We start from the raw sequence: 16,912 nt of genomic DNA, 5'->3' as shown, positions 1-16,912 counted from the left end.
TTGAGAGAGACAGTGAGAGAGGGAACACAAGCAAGGGGAGTGGGAGAGGGAGAAGCAGGCTTCCTGCGGAGCAGGGAGCCGGATCGATCCCAGGACCCTAGGATCATGACCTGAGCCAAAGGCAGACGCTTAATGACTGAGCCACCCAGGCGCCCTGAGATTGGTAGTTCTTAAAAGAATCCATAAAACAACTAAAGAGCCCCGTGTTAAGCAGTCTTTGCAATTAAGTAGGTCCAGCCTATCTTTCCCATCTCCTCCCCACAACCATTAATGCAACGTTAAAGTAGTATTTTAGTGTTTTCTAGGGGCACCTGGGTGGCTCAGTTAAGCATCTGCCTTCGGTTCAGGTCATGATCCCAGGGTCCTGGGATTGAGCCCCACATCGGGCTCTCTGCTCAGTGGGGAGTCTGCTTCTCTCTCTCCCCACCTGCCCATCTACCCCACTCATGCTCTCTCTTGCTTTCTCTCAAATTAATAAATTAAATATATTAAAAAAAGTGTTTTCTATTTTTTTTTTAAGAAGCACAGATTTTACTCTACAGGCATATGACAACGCTTTTGATGTTTATACATGTTCATACAATGACTGCAGACTGCCCCACTAGCCAGACTGACTAAGGATCACAACCTGATTTTAAAACATGCTAAAAGATGTATGGAGATAGGGGTCCATCTTAAAACCGATGAAATACAATAAATATGAAGATTAAATGCCTCTTTTATTAGGACTTCTTTATAATTCAACTTTTTCCAGTTATATTTTTTTATTAGTTTCAGAGGTAGAATTTAGTGATTCATTGGTTGCATATAACACCCAATGTTCATTACAAGTGCCCACCTTAATTTAATGCCCATCACCCAATTATCTCTTCCCCCCACCCACCTCCCCTCCAGCAACCCTTAATTTATTTCCTAAAGTTCAGCCTCTATAATTCAACTTCTGACGAATTCTGCATAAAAATCTATTCACATATAAGTACATGTTTATTCCATAAACATATAACTGTAGTTCACGTAGAGTAAACATAAAAATTTTAATTTATAAATGATGCTTAATCAAATCCAACAACATAGATTTATATTCAAGATCCACTCTCTCCAGTTTATAATTCCTACCTTCTCCCCTCTGTGGGTAAATTGCAACTAGCTTTTTTTTACTTTTAGATTTATTGTAATTCAGAATAATGATTGAGGTCCACAACACAATTATAATAAAGATATTTAAAATTCTCTCAGTGACCTTAAAGCAAACATTAATCACATATTACTTTGTATTATGTTTACTTCAATTTTTTTAATTCTTCAGCTTCGCTGGCAAATTCCCCGAGGGTAAAATTCCTGTATCATTCAGCACAGTGCTAATAAATATTTGAATATGACTGATACATAGTCCAGAGATAATATGACGAGCAAGGTTCTAGACTACATTTCCTATGTGGCTACATCTTCTCTTCCTCTTCCCCTTCCCACTGCAAGGACCCAAGGCATCTCTTGGTGGACAGTGTGATGAAGTTCTGTTGAGATCTTTATAACATATATAACTATGTTACCTTAAGAAAAAAGGTGTCTGAATTTTTTGTTATTACTAGTCTCAAAACTCTGCACTAAAACAAGAGCTTTCTCATAGTTACAAATAAATGTAAAAGAATTAAAAGTGAACATCAATCTCACATGACACACACACACACACACAGAGTATCATAGAGTACGTAGAGAACCATGCTGAAAAGCCTCCAAATGTCATAGGCTATAAGCTGACCATAAGATCTCCAATGCTAGCAAAACATGTATGGGAAAGATTTTTCCTATGTATGCCAATATCTAATAAACACTTTATGTAGTTTTTCAAAGTATATTAATATACACAATTCCACATAGACCAATGGAACAAAACTAGAAAGCCTAGAAATAGATCTTTTTCCAGTCATTTGATTTGCAACAAAGGTAACAAAGCAATCAATGGGGAAAAGTCTTTTCAACAAACAGTGCTGGAAAAAGTGGATATCCATATGGAAAACAAATGAACAAATGAACCTTGATCTATACTTCACACTATGAAAATATTAATTCCAAGTGGATCATAGACCTAACTGTATAAGCTACAACTACAAAAGTTTTAACAGAAAAAGTAATAAATTTTACTACATAAAAATTAAAAGCTTCTACTCATCAAAAGATATGACTAAAAAAGTAAATATATATGCCACCGTAAAAGATGTGTCTGACAAAGCTTTGTACCTAGAATATATAAAGAACTCCTACAACTCAACAAATACAAAGCTAACAATCCAATACAAAAAAAAAAAAAAAAAAGGGGGCAGGGCACCTGCGTGGCTCAGTCGTTAAGCATCTGCCTTCAGCCCGGGTCATGGTCCCAGGGTCCTGGGATCAAGCCTCCATGCTCTGTGGGAAGCCTGCTTCTCCCTCTCCCACTCCCCCTGCCTGTGTTTCCTCTCTCGCTGTGTCTGTCTCTGTCAAATAATAAAACCTTAAAAAAAATTTAAAAAAAAGGCAAAAGACATGAATGGACACTTCATGAAGGAAGATATGTGAATGGTTAATAAACACAGGAGAAGATGTTCAACATCATTTGTAATTAGGATAATAAAGATTAAAACCAAGGCCCTGCTGGCTGACTCAGTTGGTAGAGCATGTAACTCTTGATTTCAGGGCTCTAAGTTTGAGCCCCAACATTGGGTATAGAGATTACTTGAAAATAAAATCTTAAAAAAAAAGTTAAAACCACTATGACAGACCACTTCATACCCACAATAACGGTTAAGATTAAGAAGACTATCAACACCAAACACTGGAAAGGATATGAATCAACTGAGAAAATCATATAAATTGTTGGAGGAAATGTAAAAGTGTTAAACAGATACCCATACACTAGCCGTTGATGCAGGAATTTCACATCTAGTTATTTATCCAAGAAAAATAAAAACATATACAGACAAAAACCTTATGCAAGAATGTTCATAGTAGCCTTCTTCATGATGCTCCAAAGCTGAAAACCCACTAGTTCACCACTAAGAAAATGGATAAACTAATTGCAATTTATTGATAAAATACACTACTACTTAACAATAGGGGCGCCTGGGTGGCTCAGTCCATTGGGCATCTGCCTTTGGCTCAGGTCATGATCTCAGGGTCCTGGGATGGAGCTCTGCATCAAGGTCGCTGCTCAGCAGGAAGCCTGCTTCTCCTTCTCCCTCCACCCTCCACCCCCCACCCCATGCTCACACTCTCTCTCCCCCCAAATAAATAAATAAAATCTTCAAAAAAAACTACTACTTAGCAATAAAAACGTAGGAAGTGCTGCAAGATGCAAAAAAAAAAAAAAAAAACAAACTTCACAGATATTATGCTGAGTAAAAGAAACTACATACCATTCATATTTACATTATTCCATTCATAAGGCGTTCTGAGGCTGGCAAAATTAATCCACCATGAAAATATCAGAACAGTGCTTATCTCTCAGTCAGAGAAATGACTGGAAAAGGACATGAGGAAACTTTCTGAAATATCCTACTTTTGCTAAGAGGATCTAAGTCAGTAACTGATAGATCCTTAGAAGGATCTAAGTCAGTAATTGAGAAGAAATCTCAATTTCCAACAAAGATACAGAGCTATAGATATGGGCTTTCTGAACACAACATTCCTCCTTCCTCTTAATTTTGTAGCTTTCAAGGAAACAACACCATAGGTCCACTGTGTAGTCCAGATCTGATGCTGACTCCTTTAGTTTACACACAGCCCTGGCTTTGCCTGATCTTATCAAAACACTAGTTCATTTAAATTTCACCTAAATGCCACTCTTCTCCAAAATCCTTCAAGAAATTGTTTTACCCTTTGTTTGGTGAGAAGCCCTGTGGTTCCTCTGGTCTGCAATCTCTCTCACTGCAATGAGTTAATAAACCTAACTTTATCACATTACAGGTTTATCTCTGGTGGTTTTAGGCTGACTTTTAGGTCACAAAACAATTGCTGAATATTATTCAGGAGTTCTGTATACTATTCTTGTAACTTTTCTCTAAGTTTAAAATTATATCAAAATTAAAAGCTATCCCCAAATTGGATTTTTAAAGATAGCACACAATTCATACTTTTGACCAGTTGACATTAGCCTTCTTCTTAATCCCGACCTGAAATAAAACTTTTTTCTAAATCCTGATTGATGATCACTTTATTTCAGTCTCCAAGACTTTATCAAAAAAGAAAGAAAGAAAGAAAGAAAGAAAGAAAGAAAGAAAGAAAGAAAGAAAAGGAAAGAGAAAGAAAGAAAGAAAAGAAAGAAAGAAAGAAAGAAAGAAAGAAAGAAAGAAAGAAAGAAAGAAAGACAGACAGACAGACAGAAAGAGGGGCACCTGGGTGGCTCAGGTCATGATCCTGGAGTCCTGGGATGAGCGGCTAGCTCTCTGCTCAGCAGGGAGCCTGGTTCTCCCTCTCCTTCAACCCCTCCCCGCCATGCTCGCACTCTCTCTCTCAAATAAAATCTTTAAAAAAAGACTATTCATATATTTTTAATTGATTTTATCATTTGTTCTCCTTCCAGTGTATGAACTTTGAAACTTCCTAAGTAGAAGGAGGAAAATGTTATGTAAATATATGTCTCAATAACAGCCCAAGTCTTAACAGACTTGGTGTTCTAAATAATAGCAAACTATTCTCTCCTTCCTTGAGACGCCATGAACAATTTAATGAAGAGTTCCAAGAAGCCACTGTCAAAAAGTATCTGAGTCTCTTCCACTGCTTACCTCCACTTGGCCAATTAGTGATACTCCTCCCTTCAAAAGATGAAGCCTGATTTCCCTCTCCTTGATTGTGGCCATGCTTAGTAACTTGCTTCTACCAAAAAGGCTGGCAGAAATGACAATGTATGACTAGGTCATAAAAGTCACTGTGACTTCCTCCTTACACTCTATCATGGAGGAAGCTAGCTGTCAGGTCATAAAGACTTTGAAGATGATCCTTGGAAAAGCCTACTTAAGCAAGAGTGAGCCATTTTAGAAGCAAATCCTTCAACCCCAATTAAGCCTTCATATAACTGAACACTAGCTAACAAACTGAGAGCAACTTCATGGGAGACCCTAAACCAGAACCACACAGCTAAGCTGCTCCCAAATTTCTGACCCACAGAAACTGTCAGATAATGTTTGTTGTTCTAAGTCACAAAGTTTTGGGCTGATTTGTTACACAGCAACAGATAACTAATACAATAAAGTAAGCCAAATTCTCTCTTGTTACAGCAGGATAGCTATTCTAAAGTTTTTTTGTGAGATTTTTTAGGATTTTCAATATATGATTGTGTCATCTGCAAATAGACAATTTTACTTCCTCCTTTCTGGTTTGGATGCCTTTTATTTCTTTTTCTTGCATGACTGCTCAGGCTAGGAATTCCAGCGATGTTACATAGGAATGGTGATAGTGGGCACCCCTGTTCTATTCCTGATCTTACAGGAAAAGCTTTCAACCTTTCACCGCTGAGTATGTTAGCTGTGGGCTTGTTATGTTTGGCCTTTAATATGTTGAGATATGTTCCTTCTGTACCCAATTTGAGAATTTTTATCATGAAAGGATGTTGAATTTTCTTAAATGCTTTATCTGGATCTATTGATATGACCGTTTGATGTCTATTTCTCATTCTATTAATCTGATATGTCACATTCACTAATTTGCATAGGTTGAACCATCCTTGCATCTGGAATGAATTCCATTCGAACATGGTGTATGATCCTTTTTTTAAAAATTGAAGTATAGTTGACATACAATATTAGTTTCACATGTACAAGTGATTCAACATTTACAAACATTACAAAATACTCATCAAAATAAATCGTTACTATTTCTCACCATATAAAGTTATTACAATATTATTGACTATATTTCCTATACTGTACTTTTCATCCCCCATGACTTATTTATTTTATAATTATAAGTTTGTACCTCTTAATCCTCTTCACCTATTTTACCCATTCCCTCCCATACCCCTCTGCTTTGGCAACCATCAGTTTGTTCTTTGTATTTGTTCTTTGTATTTATGAGTCTGTTTCTGATTTTTTGGTTTTTATTTATTCATTTTGTTTTTTAGATTCCACATATAAGTGAAATCATATGGTATTTGTCTAACTTATTTCACTTAGCATAATACCCTCTAGATCCATCCATGTTGTCACAAATGGCAAGATTTCATCTTTTATGCCTGAGTAATATTCCGTGTAAATACACACACACCATATTTTCTTTACCTATTCATTTATAGAGGGACACTTGGGTTGCTTCCACATCTTTTAAATAATGCAATAAACATAGGGATACAGGTATCTTTTGGAATCAAGTGTTTTCATTTTCTTCAGGTAAATATCCTGATGTGGAAATACTGGATTGTGTGGTATCATGATCATTTAATGTGCTGTTAAATTTGGTTTGATAGTATCTTGTTGAGAATTTTTTCATCTACACTCAACAGGGATATTGGCCCGTAGTTTTCTTTTCTTGTAGTGTCGTTACCTGGCTTTGGTATCAGGGTAATGCTGGCCTCCTAAAATGAGGTTGGGAGTTGAAAATATAGTTTAGAAAAGAAATACAAGGCCAACAAGCAAATGAAAGAAAGAAAGCTGGAAAAAAACCCCACAAAACTGCGGAGTATCCCTCCACATATGAATTTCAAGGAACCCTCGACAGTCAAAACCAAAAAATAAAAAGTGAATGATTTATACTTCCTAATTTGGACACTTACCACTACAGCTATAGTAACTGAAAAAGGTTAGTACTGGCATGAGTATAAACATATAGATCAATTTGAAAAGAGTACAGAAATAAAGCTGTAAGTCTGTGATCAACTAATTTTTGACAAGGGTGCCATGACTATTCAATAGGGAAAGAACAGTCTGTTCAACAAATGGTGCTGGGACAAATGGGTAGCCACAGGCAAAGCAATGAAGTTGGATCCCTATCTTGCACTATATGCAAAAATTAACTCAAAACAGATTGAAGACTTAATATGTAAGAGCAAAAACTATAAAAATCTTAGAGGGAAACATAGGGTTATGTAAATCTTTCTGACCTTGGATTTGGCAACGATTTCTTATATATGACACCAAAACCATAAGCAAAAAAACAAAACAAATAATTTGGACTACACAATCAAGAGAGTCAAAAGACAATCCATAAAATGGGAGAAAATATTTGAAAATCATATATCTGATAAAGAGCAAGTATCCAGAAATATTTAAGAAACTTAGAACTCAACAACAAAATGACAACCAAATATAAAAACAGGCAAATGGTCTGAATAGACATTTCTCCAAAGAAACTATTTATATGATCAACAAGCACCTAAAGAGATGCTCAACATCATTAGTCATTAGGAATATGCAAATTAAAACAACGAGATACCACTTGATGCCCACTCAAGTGAGTATAATTTAAAAACCAAGAATATAGAGGGGTGCCTGGGTGGCTCAGTCAGTTAAGTATCTGCCTTCGGCTCAGGTCATGATTCCAGGGTCAGCAGGGAGCCTGCTTCTCCCTCTCCTCTGCCTGTCACTCCCCCTGCTTTTGCTGTCTCTCTCTCTCTCTGTCAAATAAATAAAATCTTTTAAAAAAATTTTTTTTAAAAAAGCAAGAATAGAGAGAAATTGGAAACCTCATACATTGCTAATGGGAATGTAAAATGGAGAACCTACTATGGAAAATAGTCTGGCAGATGCTCAACACATCACATGTAGAACTACCATATCACCCAGTAATTAAATTAAACAAGTAAATCCACAACCACAGTTGGAGACTTTAACACCTCTCTATCAGAAATGGACAGATCCAGTAGGCAAAAAATCAGTAAGGAACTGATTTGATAGCTGAATTGAACATCATGAAACTAGATATAATGGACTACTTTATCCAACAACAGCAAAATGCAGATTCTTCTCGAGCTTACATAGAGCATTTGCCAAGAAAGACCATATACTAGGCCATAAAAAAGTCCTTAACAAATTTAAAATCGAAATCATACAATGTCTGCTCTCAGACCACAATGGAATTAAACTAGAAATCAATAACAGAAAGACAGCTGGGAAATCTGAAAAATATGTGGAGATTAAACAACACATTTTTAAAAAACACAAGAGTAAAAAAGAAATCTCAAAAGAAAATACAAAATATTTTGAACTAAATGAAAATGAAAACACAACTCATTAAAATTGAGGGATGCTGTCAAAGCAGGGCTTAAAGGGAAATTTAGATCACTGAATGCATATATTAGAAAAGATCTAAAATGAGTCATCTAAGTTTCTACTGTAGGAAACTATAAAAAGAGTAAATTAAATCCAAATTAAGTAGAAGAAAATAAGTAATGAGAATTAGAGCAGAAATCAATGAAATTGAAAACAAGAAATCAATAGAGAAAATAAACAAAACCAAAGCTGGTTCTTTGGAAAGATCAATAAAGTCAGTAAGACTCTAGACAGGCTAAGAAAAAAATCAGAGAGGACACAAATTACTAATACCAGAAATTAAAGAAGGGATATCATTACAGATCCTAAGGACATTAAAAATATAATAAAGGAGGGATGGCTGGGTGGCTCAGTTGGATAAGCGTCTACCTTCGGCTCAGGTCACAATCCCAGGGTCCTGGGATGGAGTCCCACATTGGACTCCTTGCTTGGCAGGGAGCCTGCTTCTTCCTCTGCCGGCCACTCCCCCTGCTAGTGCTCGCACTCTCTCTCTCTGACAAATAAATAAAATCTTTAAAAAATATATATAATAAAGGAATATCATGAACTCTATGCACACAAATTTGATAATCTAGATGAAATGGGCCAATTCCTTAAAAGGCACAATTTGCCAAAACTCAAAGAAAAATAAACAATGAATAGGACTGTATCAGAGAAACTGAATCAGTAATCAATAACCTTCCCAAACAGAAAGCACCAAGCCCAGATGGGTTCACTGGCAAATCCTACCAAATATTTAAGGAAGAAATTATACCAGTTCTCTACAACCTCTTTCAGAAGATAGAAGCAGAAGGAATACTTCCTAGCTTATTCTGTCATCATTACCCTCATACCAATGTCAAAGACACTGCAAAAGAATTTCAGACCATTATTTCTCATAGATGCAAAAAACCTCAACAAAATATTAGCAAATCAAGTCTAACAACTTATTTAAAAAATTATACACCACAACCAAGTGGGATTTACCTCAGTTATGCAATCAAGCTCCTTGGTATTTACCCAAAGGAAGTCAAAACTTATGTCCACACCAAAATGTTCACATGTTCACAGCACCTTTATTGACAATTGCCAAACCTTGGAAGCAACTAAGATGTCCTTCAGTAGGTGAATGGATAAACTATGGATGATCCAGACAAACTATGGATCATCCAGACACAGAAGAAATGAGCTATCAAGCTCATTGAGAAAGTTTTCAAGAGAAAACTTAAATGCATAGTACAAAGTGAAAGAAGGCAATCTGAAAAGGCTATAAACCGTATGATTCCAATTATATAATATTCTGGAAAAGGCACAACTCTGAAGACAGTAAAAAGATCAGTGGTTGGGAAAGGTGGAGTGTAGAGGATCTTTACAACAGTGAAAATACTCTGTATGATATCATAATGATGGACACTTGTCATCATCTATTTGTCCAAACCCAAACAATGTACAAAATCAAAAGTGAACTGTAATTTCAACTATGAACTTTGAGTGCTTATCATGTGTCAATGTAGGTTCAACGATTTCAACAAATGTACCATTCTAGTGGGGTATGTAGATAATGGGAGAGGCTAGGCATGTGGGGGGGAATCACTATTATCCTCCCCTCATTTTTGCTATGAAACTAAAATTGCTCTAAAAAAATAGTCTTAACAACAAAAGGAAAAGCAATAAAGTTATAAGCTTTACTGACTGTTATAACTAATCTCTGGAAAACAGGTTGCCCTACCCCACTGTTTATTGGCTCCCTATGCCACACTTTCTTATTTCTTCATGATTCCACTGTGATCTCAGCAATATAAAGACTCTTCTGGCTTGGCTCCAGTAGTTTTTGGTATCCCAATTCCAAAATTCAAGAAGAAATAATGTGAATGGTCTAGACATTCAGCTCTTATTCATTCATATATCTGGTACTTCTTTGACTGGAGAAGGTGTGTGGAATGGGAGCATATTAGGATCATAAGCTCCTTAGACCAAACCCTACCCAATGGTCTTTAGAGTGATGTCCCTGTATTTTTGGGCAGCTTTTTAAAGAAAAGGTTATGGGCAAAGAGATAAGTAACAGCTATTCAAACTCAAAAGGAAAGGCAAATTTTGCTGTTTTTTAACTCCCCAATATTTTCTTAATTTAGAACTGAATTAACATAGAAATGAATACTTATGTATGTACTTCCCTATTATCTAATTACACTAAACATATATTATTCTTGTAATAAAAAAATTCCACCAGGAGAAAATGGTGGAAAAAAAACTTTTTTTTTTTAAGTTACTATATCTTTTGGTACCTAGTTTCTTCATCTTAACATGGGGATAATAATAAAAGTGAGAAAAGTGAGATTAAGTGAGAAAATATGTATAAAGCATCTGGAGTTCTGTGAATGTTAGTAAATATTACTCGTAATTTTTTACCACTTGAAATGTCTTCTGAACCTACAATTTCTATACATATTTTTCTGTATTTGTGAAATTTACAAACCATATGGTATCACTAATATCTCTACTAAGCTATCCAGAATTACATTCTATCACTTCAGAAAAAAAGTAAAAAAACAAAAAAAACAAAAAAAACTTCCTCAGCATTTAACAAGACACAATGTGTTAAATTGTTAAGATAACAAGCATTGGTTGGACATATACAGTTTCAGAGTACAAGGACACTCACTGTTCTGTACCCAGAACTGCAGATATAAAGACCAAGGGGACAAGAGCTCTCAGTCTAGTGCTACGTTTCCAACTAAATTGCACCGAGGAAGAAGAAGGCCGCCTGGGGAAGTCTCGGAAAGTATTGGAAACCCACTGGGTAAAATCTTAAAGGGACCTAAAAAAGTTGATGGCGAAGTACATATAAAAATGAGAGAACAGATTTGGACAACGGTACTAGTACAGATAGAACATAACAGGTTGGAAAAGAGTGGTAGAATATTATGAAGCTGATGCTTGCAAAGAGAGGCAGGAACCAGATTGACAAGGGCTTTGTAAAAAAATGAAAAAGTTGATAAATCTGAATTATATGTGGTAGACAAAGAGGAGTCATCAGAGATTTTTAAGAGGCAATAATTGAAAGGATAGACTGCAGAGAGAGGCAGGAAGCATTATTTAAAATAATAATAATAATGACATAAAAAAGAAGCATGAACTTTCTAATTAAATCTAGTTTTTGAACCTGGTTCAAACATTTTGGTAGTTGTGTGAGAACTGAACCCTCTTAGCCTCCGTTTACTTATATGAAAATAGTAAATATTGCAGTGCTATATGTGAAGATTGAGATAATGTACATAATGTGGTTTGTACAATGCTCAGTAACTCAATATAATCGGAGATATAGGTATCATTTACTATGTGCCACACACTAAGATTTTTATATGTGTTGAGTCATTTGACTCTCACAATAATCCTTCAAGATAGGTATTGTTATTATCCCATTAACACAGGTCAGGGATTTGAAGCACAGAAAGGTAAAGCAGCTTGCTTGGGTCATACAAACTACCAACTGGTGGAGATGAAATTTTGAACCGAGGCAATCTGACTCCAGCTGCGTGCCCTTAACAGTATATTATAATGCCTCTCTAGGAAAGATCAAGTCAGTGCCCTTAAAACTCCGTCAGGGTGCTCCCGGGTAGAGCAGTTGGTTGGGCTGCAGACTCGGTTTCTGCTCAGGTGGTGATCTCATGGTTTGGGAGATGGAGCACCACAGGCTCTGTACTGGGCATGGAGTCTGCTTGGGACTTTCTCTCTCCCTCTCTCTCAAGTAAATAAATCTTTAATTTTGAAGTGTAGGAATCAGCACTTAACAAACCCTTCAAGGTAATGTGTACAGAAGAAAATTTGAAATTCACTGATGATTTAGGTAGACAGAGCAAAAATAAATGAAAAAAGTCCAGGTAAGGACAAGAAACCTATTAAAATGTAGAGACTAATTTTTTTTTAATTACTATTTGCTGGTAGCGCGCATAAAATGAGCGGAACAGCTGTCTGCAATTCTTAGGAAAGTACAGCTAATGTCTTTGCTGCAATCTTACACAAATGTTTAAATTTCAACAATCATAAATACTGAATATTTAAATCTATTTTTCCTGGCTAGTAATGAAACAAAAGTTCACTAGCAGGGATGGGAGAGTAGGAGCAGCAATAGATGAAGAAATGTCTATTTTTTAAAAGATATTTATGCATTTTTATGGTATGATACCCTGGTGTTAAAATCTTAAAAGGAACATAAAATACCGGTTCCTATAAAACAACACAGTATTAGTCTGACAGTGTTCAATAAGGCAAGATGGAAAATTTCTATACATTTAAACTCATTTATATTTTAGATGTAGGGTACACATTTAAATTATTCCAGAAGAAGGCAGACTTTGCTACGGGGTTAAACAGCGTTTGCTATTTGAGGTAGTTCATCACTAAAATTAATAAAGCAAACAACAAAAAAACAAAACAAAGAAAACCCAATTCCGGAAACATTAGTAGAGTGTTTCCATAAGGACTCCACAATAACCCACTTGGCCAATGAATGAAGGAGGCGAAAAGGCAGATCTGTGGAACTAGCTAAACCTTATCCCTATTGTTAGCAAACTAAGACCTTTATGAATTACCGCTGTTACTACAGTCAGTTTAAATGAGCAAGAGTCTCGGATTTTTGCGGCACAAGAAAAATGTCAATCGTGAAAGAAAAATATCCGGGTTTTAAATACAAAGGATACTCAGATTTCAGTTTAAATCCCCACCGGGCATTTCAAAGACTGTCATTTCCCTGCGGTCCAGAGTAATAAAGACGACTCTGAGTATCACTCTTAGGAGGAACCCCAAGCCACGTACAGTATCTCCTCATTCTAAACCTGCCCCCAACCTTCCATCTTTAATAAAGGAAGATTCTTTTTACCTGTAGTAACGCTTTCGCAATTAGATCTAACTACTGTTACAGCTTCAGCATTCGAGTCCAATTGGCGGAAATACTAAACTGTGTTTACCAGAACGTCAGATTAAACAAGGCTTAATCTCGGGGGCGGGTGGCCTCGGAATCCTAAATACTCAGAGTCGGCTCGTGTGCGCCGGCCCGGGAGACGCTCCCCAGCGCCCCGACTTCCCAGTCTTCAAGCCCAACCCCACCACCCGACACCCCCAAAGGCACTCCGAGGCCTCCGCTACACTGTCCCGCCTCTCGACCCCTGTCCCCTCCGACGGTCCGAATCCCCTCCCTGGAATACTCAGTTTCTTCCCAATCTCCATTCACTCACCAAGGCGCGTTGGGCAGAAGTTCCAGAATGGTCGTGTCACTTTTCCCTTCTTCCGCGGAGCCGCAAAGCCGACCGCGAGCAGCCCCATCCAACGGCCCACAAGATTCAAATTCGTCCACTTCCGCCTGCAATCCGGAAGGTGCGCTAAGTTCCGCCCCCTGTGAGGCGCGGCCCGCGGCAACGCGGGACGTGGGGGAAGGACGAAGTACGCCGGGCTCTTCTCGGAAGGAGCGCGGTCTCTGTTGTGCTGCCTGCGCTTCAGTGTCTTTTGTCTGTGTTCTTACTTCACAGGTCACAGGAAGAGCAGGCGCAGAGTCGGTGTCTCTGCCCGGTGACTCTTGAGAGAATCCTCTTGTTTCTGAAATGGACAGAGACGGCGCTGAAGTTTCATTCCTTCAAGGACTGGAGAGAATAAAAGCACTAATGGGGCCCTGACGGTTTTACTCCTTCCATCGCCCCCGCGTAAACAGCTACAGCGAAGAGATAAAAACAAACCGTGCACAAACCTGCTTTCCCTGGATCTCCTCAGTTCCGGCAGTCAGGACATTTAACCTCTTTCCCTCCCCTCTCTGAGGAAGACAAAAAGCCAAGTGCGCCAATCACGCTTATTCGAACCACGAAGTGAAAATAAGTGGTGGTCGAGCTAGTTCCTGGTCCCAAATAAAAAACACGAGGATAAGTGTTAGAAGGCCACAACTCTTTTTCCCGCCTCGGATAAGAGACTACTTTACATGATTATTACGTAGTTGTCCTGTGAGATTCTTAGGACAATAGTGTCATTTTCCTTTACCAAGGACTGCTTCTGAAGGGGTGCATCTGGGAGCTAGTAGACAGGAAAAGAAAGACATTTTTTAGCCCCAACCCCTCCAAAAAGGAAACTAAACTCTGATTTTGACGTTGCCACCAGATCATCCTCACAACTGATTTACCTCAACAGATCATTTCAAACCAAGCCATGACAGAACACCTTGAGCTTCTGTCAAGATTGCAATTTGAAAGATTAGATTTCTATGAATTTATTTTACAGATAATCTGACAGAAGGGAGTGTAAAGCTATTAACTGGTGTACTGTTTTTAACAGTGGAAAATAGGAAATAACCTGTGTCTATCAATAAGGAAAAGATTAAGTTATGACACTTTAGGATCTGATACACTGACATTATACGGGCACTAAAAGAAGTAGATCAGTAGGTACTCAAATGAAATAAGGCAAAAAAATCAACTGTAGAAGGACTAAATATTGTATCCATTTGAAGTATGTGTATGTGCATGGCATACAAAGTTTCCAGATGGATAGTAAACTGTAAAAAGTTTTCTCTGGTAGTCAGATTGGTGAATGGATATGTGAAGAGACTTTTTATCTTTCGCTTTATAGCCAATTGAATTTTTAAAAACATGTTTTACTCTTGCAATTTTAATGGTTTGTTAAAAGAATATTGTTGGGGCGCCTGGGTGGCTAAGTCGTTAAGCGTCTGCCTTCCGCTCAGGTGGTGATGCCAGGGTCCTGGGATCGAGCCCTGCATCGGGCTCCCTGCTCGGCAGGAAGCCTGCTTCTCCCCTTCCCACTCCCCCTGCTTGTGTTCCTGCTCTCTCTGTCTCTCTCTCTCTGTCAAATAAATAAAATCTTAAAAAAAAAGTTTAAAAAATATGATTTTTTTACAACTGTATAGGCATGTTTTGTTTTGTTTTTGATTTTTAAAAAAATTTTTATTGTTATGTTAATCACCATACATTACATCATTTGTTTTTGATGTAGTGTTCCATGATTCATTGTTTGTGTATAACACCCAGTGCTCCATGCAGAACGTGCCCTCTTTAATACCCATCACCAGGCTAACCCATCCTCCCACCCCCTCCCCTCTAGAACCCTCAGTTTGTTTTTCAGAGTCGATCGTCTCTCGTGGTTCGTCTCCCCCTCCGATACCCCCCCTTCATTTTTCCCCTCCTGCTATCTTCTTCTTCTTCTTTTTTGTTTTGTTTTACTGTTTTATTTAATGTTTGTCCTCTGAGTTTTCCTTACTCAGTTCTTCTTTTTGGACCCTAAATAAATTCTTCAATTTCTTCCACCAGGACGTTGACAAAGTTATCATCACTAGCAGCCCTGCCATCAGTCAGACCAATGATATTAATTTCTCATCTGCAATGGAAGGTCCCCTTAAAGTCACGGATATATTTTTTCCCGTAGGACTAGCCAGGCTTTTAGTGTATAAATTGTCTAGGGCTGGTGTTTATTGAGTGGAATGTCAGGTTATTTGCACTTTTTAAACTGTTACACTCCCTCCCCAAAGAGTGAATACAGATGAATTTGAATACAATCAGTATTCAAGTAATGCTACAGCATTTCATTAACAAAGAAGATCTGCAATAAATACCCACTGACTAAATCAAAGAGCCTAAGTAATTAGACTAAAGAACATTTTAAAGAAAATATTCACTACAGGATATATATATATATTTTTTTTTAAAGATTTTATTTATTTATTTGAGAGAGAGAGAATGAGAGATAGAGAGCACAAGAGGGAAGAGGGTCAGAGGCAGAAGCAGACTCCCTGCTCAGCAGGGAGCCCGATGTGGGACTCGATCGCGGGACTCCAGGATCATGACCTGAGCCGAAGGCAGTCGCTTAACCAACTGAGCCACCCAGGCGTCCCGTACTACAGGATATATTTAAATCTAACAAATCTGGCCATCAAACTGGGCATTCAGATAGCTAATAAAAATGTTTAAATTAAGTAAAATACATTGATATGAGTATTCCACTTCCTAAAAGCTGCAAAGACTGGAGGAAAAAAACACACAAAAGTCTTACTAATAAAAATGTTTAAATTAAGTAAAATACATTGATATGAGTATTCCACTTACTAAAAGCTGCAAAAACTGGAGGAAAAAAACACACAAAAGTCTTATTTAGTTTCTGATAACCCCTCAGTAATCTGAATTAGCTGAGAACTGCCCCATAGAAAATTTGAATCATAGCTAATATAACCTTCTCTCTTCCCTGTTTTCCTCCTCCTGTTCACTGCATATGCTTCAGAAAACAAGACAAAAACATTTCTGGGACCAATAGTCATCAATTCACACACAAGAGCCAACACAAAGTGCTTTGGCAGAAAAGCTCCTAGAACCTACTTTGAAAGGTTCTTATCACAAGCAACATGACTGACAAGAACAATAAAATGCCTAGAAATAAATTTTTTTTGAAGTATAGGATATGTAAAAAGCTGTCATTGGAAAATGTAAATGATTTCAATATTAACAAATGGAAGATGAATATTTAAGAATGGTTTAAAAAAAGAAGATTAGCAGAGGCTGGTAGTAGGAAATGTGTCTTACTAGATAGTAAAACTTAACACAAAGCTATTATGATCAGAGTTGTAGTGAAAAAATTATTAGCATAAAAAAGATAAATACAGGAGCACCTGGGTGGCTCAGTCGGTTAAGCGGCTGCCTTCGGCTCAGGTCATG

The 16,912-nt window shown here is 37.4% G+C and overlaps 1 protein-coding gene across 6 annotated transcripts in view; it reads right to left on the bottom strand.

Moving 5' to 3' along the window:
- Positions 1 to 14,062, bottom strand: part of G2E3 (G2/M-phase specific E3 ubiquitin protein ligase) — a 57,389-nt gene extending 43,327 nt beyond the window's left edge. For 2 of the 6 annotated variants that reach the window (XM_025870219.2, XM_073895016.1), the window contains exons 1-2: positions 13,954 to 14,062; positions 13,448 to 13,805 (exon numbers count right to left, since the gene is read on the bottom strand). The gene's annotated coding sequence lies outside the window, so the exon portion shown is untranslated. Of the gene's footprint in view, positions 1 to 4,757; positions 4,869 to 12,937; positions 13,040 to 13,447; positions 13,806 to 13,953 lie in introns of those variants that run through there. The other 4 variants (XM_025870221.2, XM_073895018.1, XM_025870220.2 and 1 more) reach the window with 4 other exon arrangements.
- Between the last annotated feature and the right edge of the window lie 2,850 nt (positions 14,063 to 16,912).

Source organism: Callorhinus ursinus, unplaced genomic scaffold (genome assembly GCF_003265705.2).
Source record: "Callorhinus ursinus isolate GAN/ISIS: 27379988/994484 unplaced genomic scaffold, GSC_fseal_2.0 scaffold8, whole genome shotgun sequence".
In the NCBI taxonomy this organism is placed as follows: domain Eukaryota; kingdom Metazoa; phylum Chordata; class Mammalia; order Carnivora; family Otariidae; genus Callorhinus; species Callorhinus ursinus.
Note: the sequence above shows the minus strand (reverse complement) of the source record. Positions and strands in the feature narration are given on the sequence as shown.